The following is a 12,021-nucleotide window of genomic DNA, read 5'->3' on the forward strand; positions in this document are numbered from 1 at the left end:
GCCGGGCCGCGGCCATTTCCCGCCCCCCCGAGGGAAGCGGCGGGGCGCGGCCGCCTCAGGCGGGAAGGCGGAGCGTAGCCACCGCCACTTGGCCTCGGCCCCATGCGGTCCGTTAGGGCAGGCTCTGAGCAGCACCGCGTGCGTCCCAATAACCCTCTCCATCCATCCATCCATCCATCCATCCATCCATCCTCCTCCTCCCCCCTAACGAGCAGTCTGCTTCAAGCAGAAACCGTTGGGTTTTTGGCAGGGGCGCGAGCGCAGGGCTGGTTTTCGTACGCAGTACCACAGCGCGCCTAAGTAACGGGCCGTGTGCTGTGAGGAGACGAAGCACCTCCGCACTGCCCGTTTCCTGGGAAAGCCGCGAGGGCAGAGGCACGGCGGACGCCCAAGGAGCGCTGCCTCCGGCCGAGACACGGGTGCTCAGCGGGGCGGTCAAGGTGGCTGCGGCGCGGCGACCGTCTGCCGCCAGTCTGATGGCCATCGCCGCTGCCGTCCGTCCGCAGCGGCTGCTCCGCGTTGCACCGCCGCCAGCCTGGCTCGTTATTCTGACTATACTCAAGTGCAGAAAAGAAAAATTCTCAAGCACCTGCTTGCGATACCAATGATAATACAAATGCAATGATGCTTTCAACTACTAGGAAATAACATTTGGCCTCAAAAGAACAGCAAAACTTTAAAATGAGTTAAAATTTATGGCAGCAAGCACTAAATTATTTTCCCACAAAACCGACAGGTGGGAAGAGGGAGGAATCCAAGCTATGTTGCAGAAAACTGATAGCTGGTATTTTGCAGTACATTATTGCTCTTTTGGGTTTACCAGTATTAGTTAGTGAGAAAAGCGGACTTGCTCTGTGTGGTTTAGCATGTTGTAACTGGAAAGAAGAATCAGAAAGAAACTACACCAAAACAGCCTGTTTATTAGTTATGGTTATTACTTAGATAAAGTTCTCAGGATTTTTTAAGATATCTCAGTTAAAGGATGGATGTCGCTCTCAGGATATCATTAATGTGGTATCTTTCAGGGTCTGCCTTTCCAAATTAGTTTCTCTCAAAGACTCATCAAACTGCAGGATTTTGTAAAAATAACTGTCTTAGACAACTGGGAAATTTTTCTGGAGAAAGGTTTTCTCTGGATGGGAATGTTTCTCTGGACTCCTGGCCGACTGATGCCCTCTAGTGAATAATCTGAACAATCCTCATGGAAGAACACTTCATTTCAAATCAAACAGTTGTCTTGATTCCAAGTCCGATATCAAGTATTCAAAGAACCCACATCTGTTCTCCACAACCCAAATAATCTATAGACATAGACAGCATCTCAAAAAAAAAATCAGCTTCCACAGAAACCCATAACATAGGGCCTAATTCAGAAGTCCCCAGAGCCTTATCCATAAAGCAAAACCACAGCTTATCCAAACCTTGAGAGGAAAAATATTTTTTTTCTTTTGGCATTAATTATAGCATATGGGCAACAGCTAAGCATTTTTCTTCCTACCCAGAATGACGGCAGGGCTAACTGGGAAAGATCTGTTTGTTTTTTCGTAATCTTGCAGGCCAGGCATGGCTTTTGCAAAACCAAAACTTAATTGACTATGAGCTGAAGGTTATTGTATTACACAGTAACAGATGCCAACCCCACTGAAATTTTCATGGGAAAACTTGAAGTAAAAGGAACTAGGGCAAGAATCCCATTTGTCTGTTTTTATTTCCCCCTGCCTGATGACAACTGATGCCAAGAGAAACATATTTTTTCCTGGGCTTCCATTAGACCTTTTGTAACTGTCACAGACGATCACCACCTACAACTTGTCCAACACAAGACACAGGCTAGCATTTCTTTCTATATGTTTCTAGAACCTCTCAGGATCTGGCCCTAGAATTTAGGATGGTAAATACAGATTTGCTTCCCTATACAGTTTGTTTTGTTTTGTTTTAAATGTTGCACTCGCACTACCAGCGACTGTCATAAGGTGGCATTGGAAAAATGCTTAATGCCATAGAAAGTCTTAACAACAGCATAACCGGTTTTGCTAAGAATTTCCTGTAAAAACTGACTTTTATCTTTGGTTTATATTTGCTACTAATTAGAACTTCTGATCAAGTTCACTGCTCTCTGTCTCCTGCCCCAGAACCTTCCACTTACAATGTAGTGGTTCAAAATGACCAAAATCACACCCTGGACCTAGCAAGAGCAGAAGAGGGGGGTGCTGGAAGGCCCACAGTAGAGTACACTGACTCGAGCGTGGCTGAGCCTTACCCATCGCTGTCACCTCTAGGTCCAGGGAAGGAAATCAGGGAGAGTTACAGCTCTTCAGGGAAGAAAGCTCTTCAGTTACAGGAAAGCATGAAACAAATAATGCATTTATCAACATTTGTCAAAGCAAATCTTTGTAGACCTGAATCTGGCTACAAGCTAAAGTAGATCAGATTTTATTATAACTTATGTTAAAGCAAATTTGCCAAATTTGCTGCAATTTATCATCTTGTTAAATTTAGAAAATTGTCCAGAATCCGATCAAAAACATGCACCTCTTGCTGATTTCCTCCCAAGCTTATTCTGTCTATACATGCTTAGCATTTCTTCAGATCAGTATCCCCAAGAGCAGCTATACTTCACCAAGACCTAATCATGTTCAAAGACTATAAAGATCTAAAATCCAGCATATTTTTCATTACTTGTGTGCCAAAAAATTCGTAATTTTTTAAAATAGGAATGATATGAGTTTCCTATCATTCCCTTGTCAGTCGAACAGGATTTTTTTTCTCTGACCTAAAAAATACCTTTGAATGAGACCAAGGTTAACCTAATGTTAAACTTGTGTCCTCTGGTAGCTGGTCCACAGAAGATAAGTACTTACTACTTCTACCTGATAATGGAACTATATCCCTTACAGGCATGTTCAGGAATGACATAGATCCTGGAAAAGGAAGGACAAAAGGAGAAGTGCATCCTGCTTTTATCACACTGAGTGCTATTTTTCATAAGCACTGCTGAACTGGAAAACTTACTGATTGATGGCCAGGAAGATATTGCTAATAGTGCTTCACATCTGCATTTGTTAATTGTACAATCGCTGGCTATTAGGGTTAAACTCTTTCTCAAAGCAACTAGTATTTAAGTTTATTAATAGTTGTCACGCTCATCAGTAGTCTAGGAAACATGTTTTATTTTCTGGGCTCTTCTAGATAACAAACGTGGAAGAATTTACTATTCTTACTGAGAATGAAATATATCTGCCTACTGCCTGCTGATGCTGTGATACAAAAATATGAAAGTAAATACACTTAAAAGAACAGCCTTCTTCCTACAACATACTGAACACAAAACTATATTCCCCTGGCCATAGGTGAAAACAGCCAATAAGGTCATGTAGATATAACACAGACAATTTCAGCCTCCAGAGTATTTTATGCTGTTGGAATAATTTGCTGGAAAATCTTGGCTTTGAAGCTTTACAGCTATCACTGTATTGTGGTCTGTGGCTTTGCTGTAACATAATATGCATATGAAACATTGCTCTTTTTGACATACGGGATCACAGGTGCTTGCTTTTAATGGTTATTCATCATTCCTTCTATAGTCTTAGTAAGTCAAAACCCTTTTTATTTGGGATGTTCAACCCTGTCAATCTTCTCATACTTTCCTCACTCTTCCCTATCAATCCCTATCATATTCTGCAGTAATGCAAACCCAGAGTAGCTCCACTGATTCTCAAATGTACAGCTGAAAGCATCAGATTCACAGATGGCAGCAGCTGATGCTGCCTACGAAGTTCCTTTCCCTTTCCATAACCCATTCACGTCCTTCATCGTCACACTTGACAACGTTTCCAGTTCTGCTCAGTGTGACTTTGCATAGAGTCATGCTCTGGGCTCCAGCGTTACATCACCCAAACGCAATCCAGACATCAAAACGTAAATGGGTCAGCAGCACCAGCTGCGGAGGCTCCATCCGGCTGGAAGCCAGGAATTCAGGCCAGCCAACTCCGCAATCCCAGCAGCTTTCCCCACAGTAAGGCACCATCTGAGGAAAAGGACTGCTCTCTGGGAGCTCACTGAGGGCAGTATTGAGGGCCCCTGCTCCTGTCTCCAGAGCAGCTTCTTCAGAGTCATAGCCCAGGTAGGGCTCTTTTTCTTCTGTGCTTCTGTGTGGAGCAACTGTGAAACAAAGTCATCCTCCTCCTGCAGCCACAGGGTTGCAAAAGTAGCAGAAGTGAAGATGCTCTACAGTCACTACAGATCGGAGACTACAGTAGCTCCCATCTCTCTCCACACCAGAGTATTGTGACTAGCGCACTCGCGCTGTTTTATCTTTTAGACCTCTACAGTGTACGGTTCTGCCCACTACCCAGCCCTGTGGCCTGGAAATGGTTAAAGCGCTGGCACATATTCTTGACAGAAATGTCCAAGTCCCTGCACAGATTAAAGCCTCTCCTAGACACTGTCAGAGGGGCAGCTTGTCGGCAGAGCCACACAATAGACAGCGGGTGCACAGCGCTCGCTGAGCCGGACACTGTCTATTAGCTCTCCGCCTCCACCCAGCCCAGAAGAACCTCCCCACCCTATTGTGTCCCACAGAGCTGACATCGAGCGTACAGTGCATTCAGGCTCCCGCAAAACTACAGCTACAATGTGGTTATGGGGACTCAGGGACCTCCTGCATTACAGGTCCTAGCAAGTTCACATCCAGGCTGGGAGATAACCATGGCATGACCGGAAGTCGAGACATTTTCAGAGCCATAGTATGAAGGAGAACCTCAGCTTGATCCATTCTGCTACACTAGCAAATTTGCTAACCATGGAGCAGAATGATTTCTGGAAGCAGGCCTAGTTTAAATTGGCAGTTTGATGGAGCTGCTGCTTATAGCTGGATGTGAGTCCTGGTTCCTCCTCTTGCTTCAGCCCTCTGTTTGCTCAATTAACACACAGACACCCTTCTGCCCTTTTCTCTCCAACTTGTGAGCAGAGAGATCAGGATGTTGCCTCATCTGCCTTTGTGGTAGAGGTCAAGCTGTTCTAGCACAAAGGGTGAATGTGGCTGAAGCACACTGCTTTTATTTGGTCCTTTTGCACCATGGAAGGACTTGCCTTCTGCCTTGCACTCAACAGCTCCTGGATGATTGTGCTCCCTGAGTTCAAGGGGATCTTTTCCTCCATGTTTTTCTGCCCATCAGAGAGTGAAACAGAAACACTCACAAAACAGTTACATATTCAAGCCCTTTGTGTAAGGAAGGTACCTTCGAAAACACACATTCATCTGCTTAGGACCTGACTCTCCTTTCAGTAAAGCTAGCCATACCTTTCCATGCGAAACCAGCCCTTCAGCATTGAGGGAGCATCCAGTGGGTTCTCTGCATGAGGAAAATGAGCAGGTATCAAATCAACAGGACTGAGTGACCTCTTGAGCACATGTGGACGGAAAAAAGGAGCCAAGAGCACATCTTCTCCTCATTACCATTGCAGATATGGTGTGTGCTCACGAACAGGGAGCTCATCTTGTGGTTGTGGGGCTTCCCAGCTTTGACATCTACCTCAAGGCCATCTCCAGCCTTTCTCTAAAGACCTTTTCTGCCCTGCCCTTATGGCAAACATGTTTTACAAGATTGTTCTCCCAACTCACAGGGGAATCACAAAGAGCATTGCTGCCTTCTGCTGTTCAGCTCATCCTTAGTTCTTTCTGACATGCTTCTCAATCCTCTTGAAAACTAATGTGTTTTTATTAATATCTCAATTAAACTTAACAGTTGCTGTGTGAATTCAGGTTGTCTTCTCTTAGAAGCTTTTTTGTGCCTTGCTTTACTCCTACACACTTTTGCTGCATGGTTTCTATGGCAACATGAGTATCTCTCCATCTGCTGTAGATCCTCATTATTGTGTTTAGCTCCTTGTTATCTCAGCCAAATGCAGTTTCCAGGTGTATCATGATAACAAGATCAGTTTGGAAACCAAGCCAAAGCACTTTAGTAATTTTTGTAAGCAAACCTGTCCTTCGTAATTTGATTGCTGTGTTGCTATATAAACTCTGCTTGTAGGAGACTGATATTAAGCTCTTCTCCTTTCCAGATGTCCTACTTGTATCTGCATGCTCTAATCAGTTCTGCATCCATTTCATAATTTCCAGCTTACATTTTTCCTTCTTACTGCAACCTGTGCTGTCTACAGAATAGATATGTTTGGATTATGGGAAGTTGTTGTAGGTCTGTTTTAAGTAAAGCAGAGTTTGCCTGCTTGTTGTTTACTTGTATCAAATAACTTGCATACAAACTGAACAGATTTTCTGAAATAACAATTTCCTTTGTTTGGGATTGACATTTATTTTGAAGACTATAACTTACCAGTATGGTCTTTCTCCCAGCAAATACATTGTTCAGTTCTGCTATAGTCCTGCAATATTTTTACTTCTCCTGAAAACCTTCTTGGTTGGATTACAACAAGCCCTGAAGAGCATAGACTGCTTACAAATTGAACCCTAGGTCCATTCTGCTGGAATCCTTAAAATTACTGGAAATATACTTAGTCTTCTATAGGACTAAAATCTGTTCTCATTATGTCCTAAGTACCTTTTTGGAGAACTTATTTAAGTGTGAAAAAGTACTCTTCCTATATATTCCGATCAGAAACTGCAGCAGAGAACTCATCTAGAATGAGTGGAATAAAAATTTCTCTGTTGATTTGTTTCCTAGATCCCATGAGTCAGTAAAATCAGACTGCAAGAAATCAGTGTGGAAGCTGTAAAGTTGTGAGTAGTTTGAATTGTGAGCTCTTACAGATACAAACTGACATTATTTATTTGTACCCAACATCCTGGAGGAGCTGCTTTGAGATATTACAAGCTAACTCAGTATAAATAGTTACTATTTAATACCTATAATTAAAAGTAATCAAGTGTACAGCAATCTAGTTTATGTATATGTACTTCTAGTTCATGCATGTACATTTAAAAACCCTGCAAACCTTGCATTTAGAACTATAATTCAGGGAGTGGAAAAATTTTCCTCTGAAAAACAAATAGGTCCATGATATATAGGTAATTTTGATGCTAATGCTGTCCACCAGACTGTTGCTTAGTCTCAGGTGTGAGGGTCAGGTGTGGTGTTCACAGTTTGGGTAGACTTGAAGTGCTCGATTTATTAATGATTGTGATACAGTCTGCAGACCTAGACTGGCATAGATGTCTGTGAACACTGACAGCAGACAGGCCGCTTCACAAGCCCAGACTGAACTTGGAAGCCCTTATTCTTTCCTCCAAACCTACCCAGCCATAACCCTATCCAGGGGACCACAGCTACCAAAAGTAAATGTTAACTGTTGAAACCTGCTGACACCAGCCTACAAGGTCCAGCAAAAAAAGCTATGTTTTCAACCCCTCTTTCCCTAAAGTCTGAAGCCTGCATTAACAGAGATGCCAAGCAGTTATGCTGCCTGGACTGCTGGTCACCACCCCCCAAGGGAGTGCAAAATTCATATTGTGCTTTGCTTCCAAGTAGTCACAAGACAGACAAGGCTCCCTGACTCTTATTTCTCTCCAGAGAAATTACACAAAATAAAGCTGAATATTACCATAGCTGTATATGCCCTCACAGGATGTGAACTGTAATATTGTTTACTCTTAGGAGTACAGAAAGCCTAGTAGAAAAGGCAGAAGGGAGCAATATGCAGAGAAAACTGTCCTTCACACATCAAAAACTAAAGGCGTAGCCTCAGAACTGCCCCAAATCAAAACAAATTAGCCCCTGCACAAGGAAGGAAAACAAGAGCAAAAGGTTTTTAGCTTCATGTTTACAAACAAACAACCAAAGGAAAGGATCACTAATCAATGAGTAGGGGAGATATTAGCTAAAAGCTAAAGGAACATTCTGCTTCAGTTTTGGTAAGGAAGATAACGTAATCCCAGAGGGCAGAGGCAGCACAGTTAATGGACTTAAGGGCATGGATATGAAAATCACCACGTGCAGCACAGCAGCAAATTCAAGAGCTCTCTGCCCTTCAGTTCTGAAGAATGAATACTCTCCATTACCAAAATCCATAGCCTTTACAGCACACCGGCCCTAGAGGAAATATTAGCAATGAATAACAAGACATGGAAGGAAACAGAAAATAGGTTAAAGTGCAAGATAGGCCTGTTATATGTAGATCATGAAAGACTAACCCAATATCTTTCTTTGATAAGATAATTGCATTTGCAGACAAAGGAAAACTAGTAAATCTTATCAACCTGGACTTTGGTAAAGCATTTGATTTGGTATTACGTGGAAAATTATTAGTTAAACTGGAGAAGATGAGGATTAATGTAAACACTATACAATGCTGAAGGAATCTGGTATGGGGGTGAAAACTGCTGGTGATACTGATAGCAAAATTAGGGGACTGGAGGAATCAGTTTCACTGAAAATTTTCATTAGTCATCTTGGTGCAAAAAATGACAAGTGGGGTAATTAAATTTGCTAATGACAAGTTGGGAGACATTTTCAATACAGAGGAAATCTTACAGGAAGAGTTAGATGATTGTTATAGCCTAATAACAGACGTGGGATGAAATATAACAGCATAAAATGCAAGGACAGGCACTGAAAGACTAATACAATTTCTGCTGTAAATTAAAATTCACCAGCTATGAGCAACAAAAAAAAAGGAAGACCCATATGTCTGATGTAGTTATTAAAAATGCAAATGCAATCTTACATGTAGCAGGCCAAGTGTTTCCAGGAACAATACGTAAATATATTCAAGACACTGGGTAAAATTCCACAGAGATTTTATGGTACCATCCTGGATATCAGTGTTCAGCAAGCCTGAAAGCTGGAACTGGTACAAAGAAATGCCACCCAGATAATCAGAGGATTGGAAAAGCTATCACACAAAAGGTGATTAAAAAGCATGTCTTGCTGAGCTTGGCAAAATGAGCACCAAGAAGGGATCTGATTTCTCTCTGCAAAAACATTTGGGGTTTAAGGCGGACAGAGAGGGAGAATAAGCACCAGGGAAAAGGAGTTGTTCGAACTTAAATGTTGGTGCAAGAAAAGATGGGCATAAACTTGATATGAAATTCAGAAAAGGGTTCCAACTGTGAGAGGAGTAAAGGTCTAGAACAGCTTCGCAGGAGGAGAAGAGGGGGCAAAAAACTAGTTTTAAGACAGGGCTTGATAAGCTCATGAACTGACAGCAAGAGCTGGCCTAGGAGCGTCCTTCCAGGCCTAAATTTGACTTGCCCTGGGGAGCAGAGCAGGGGACTGCCCTATCCCACACTCACACGGCTTACCCTATGCACCCAATCCAATAGGGTGCCCAAACGCCACCGACCAGGGGCTGAGAAAACAAAGCATGCAGTGGCCATGTCCAGACCGTACAGCAGGCAGTGCTGCAGTTTAGGTTGCCCTCAGCCCCCTGCCTACAGAGCACCCAGCCCCTCCCTGCCCATTTTTGGGGTTCAGGGCCAGGTGCCTGCTGAAGTTGGTATTTCTCATTCTCATTTTTAAGGATATTTGAAGGCCACATTGTCACCACAGAAAGATCCACACCTGATTTAAGAAAATGCCTTTTGTCTGCCCTGGCTTTGACCCTGTCTGTCCTGTCATTGACATGGAGCCTGGGGGTTGGTTTGTTTTACAGCAGCTGTTAAATTGATGAGATCTGGTTGGCTTTGTAAAGTCTGGCTATTGACATGTGCACAACCTATTAGGTGCCAAAGCAGATCAGGTGAGGCTGGGTGGGGGTGGCCTTGAGAGGGTTGTCTTTATCCTCCCTATTAAGCAGATTGAGCTTTTTTGTCTGTTATGCACTAATGATTCACACTTGAGAGTTAGTTCTCCTGTGCCTATGTGAAAGACATCATGCTTTCATTGTAAAGTCAATGAAGAAAAGATCCTGCACCTTGCCCGATAAACAGTTGCCAGCATCTGCCACTGTCCTATGGCTCTGGAATGTCACAGAGGACCCATTTCTCATGGCACTTGTGTGTCCCCACAGCAAAGTGCCACTGAGATAGCCTTGAAATCTAAACTTCCCAACCTCCCGTGTGAAACTGCCTGCACACAGCCTAGAACAGTTGGGTTTTTTGGGGCGTACACTCTCCTATCCATCTCCATGGAGCAGTGACTGCAGAAATCCAGAGGACAGTTCATCATCAGCACAAGTTACTTCCACTGCTAATTAGTGTCACAGACATATAAGCTAATGCATGTACTCACAATCAAAGGTTGCTGCCTTTAGTCTTCGCAGGTGATGTCATATCCATCTGCCTCCTCATCCTTTGCCAATACCTCCAGCTCACCCCTGCCAGCTTCTGTGCAAAACCACGTGGTCAGTGCATGGCAAACTGAACATAAATCGATCAAGCCAGAGGCTACTGAACTGATACAGTATCCATTTTCAAATATAATTAAAAACTGCCACATTAATTTACATGAATCCACTACAATTTGCAATACTTAAGTGCTATGTTGACCAGGGTCATCTTCTGTTGCCCAAATCTAGATCCAGAAACCAGAGCTTAAGTGACTGTGTGCTCACCTAAGGACTAGGGGACTCAGCAGAACTGAAGAGCTTGCAACCTAAATAGAGGAGAACGGGGGAGAATAGAGCAAGAAAGATGATGGCTGCAAACATCACCTCCACAGATCTTTTTCACAGGAAGGGGTTAAGTTAAAGGGAAATAAAGGGGAAGGAAGCAGGCTAAGAGGAACAGGGGAGCTACACAGGCAGGGGAAGAGCAAATTATGGTGAAGAAGCAGGAGAAGAATGGAGGAAACACACCTAGAACAAGCGAAAGGCTTTGTACCTTGTACTCGTACTGTGCCCGTGAGTAGTGCCTCTTCTCACAAAGCTCCCCATCAGGCTTCACACACGTCCATGTCCCTGCTATGCCTTTGTTTTCAGGGACCCGTCCTGGTCCCTTTTGCAAGGTGTTATTTTGTGGTATTTTGCCCTAGTTTGTGTGAGGTCCCAACTGCTCTCACCATCTGCAGGACACACCAGATAGCTGAGCTGATGAGGAAGCTGACAGCAGGCAGGCCGAGCCTATGTGTACTTCCAAAAACACCCACAGGCTCGTGGTGGCAAACGTTGGCAGCCAGCCTCCCTCTATGAATCACTGTGTCAGGCCTCCTCATCACATGGAGCCAGAAACTCACTGACTCAGGTCCGGGTGCAAAGGCAGCATATGTGGTCACACGCTGAGCCCGTAGCCCCCCGTTGGGGAGGCGAGCCCCGTGGCACGGCAGGACAGCGGGAAGTGCAGGTGCAAGCACTGAGAAGGTAGTGAGGGCCGCTCTGTGCACCCAAAAATGAGGGAGGAGGCTGAGAAGGTGTTTGAAAGAGGAAACAGGGTGTAGAGAAGGGCTGAGAGGTGAAATGTGGTCATTTTTAGGGAGCCACAGATGATTAGATCATATAGGGAGAAAGAAGATGCCCCATTTATTCCTGCAGATGACTTTGATTCAACATCCCCCATATTAAGAACTGTGACATGGTCCTTTATGGATGATTTATCAGCTGGATTTGGCTCAGCAAAGGCACACATAGCCATTCTCTGGTATATGAGACCGATCCTCATATCTTGGCAGAATTAAAGCCATTACCCATCTGTCTGGCAGGACAGGTGGGACCTAGAGATGTTTATCATCGACCCTAGGGTTCAAGTTTGTAACAAACTCTGTCACCTTATCCAGCCAGTGCCACACAGAAACCACGCGTGCCACTGCCAATACACACGGAAGTCACACAGAGTGAGAAGCGCCTGGCTCCCCCCAGCTCTCCATGGAGGTCTTCATCCCCGTTAATATCGGGGATGAAAAACGAGCGGATCATTTTCTCATTTCTCTCGCCATTTGAGTCCTGCCAGTCTCTGTCAGTACTTCCACAAGAAAGAAAACGGAGCTAGCGCCTAGCACGGGTGGCAGCTGGGTCTGTAGCCGCCGCCCCCCGTGCAGCACCCGGGGGAAAGTCCCGTGCGAGCTGGAGATAAAACTTCTCCGGCCTCTCGTCGCTCGGGGAAGGGGCTGAGCCGAGCCGGGCGCAGGC

The 12,021-nt window shown here is 44.4% G+C and overlaps 1 protein-coding gene across 2 annotated transcripts in view; it reads left to right on the forward strand.

Annotated features, from left to right (window-relative positions):
* Positions 1–12,021, forward strand: part of LOC112976309 (glycerol-3-phosphate dehydrogenase 1-like protein) — a 36,465-nt gene that overhangs the window by 5,992 nt on the left and 18,452 nt on the right. Inside the window, exon 2 of one of the 2 annotated variants that reach the window (XM_026087396.1) lies at positions 6,687–6,742. The exons of the other annotated variant lie outside the window; for it this stretch is intronic. The gene's annotated coding sequence lies outside the window, so the exon portion shown is untranslated. The remainder of the gene's footprint in view (positions 1–6,686; positions 6,743–12,021) is intronic. 2 annotated transcript variants of the gene reach the window in all.

Source organism: Apteryx rowi, unplaced genomic scaffold (genome assembly GCF_003343035.1).
Source record: "Apteryx rowi isolate R43461 unplaced genomic scaffold, aptRow1 scaffold_715, whole genome shotgun sequence".
NCBI lineage: Eukaryota > Metazoa > Chordata > Aves > Apterygiformes > Apterygidae > Apteryx > Apteryx rowi.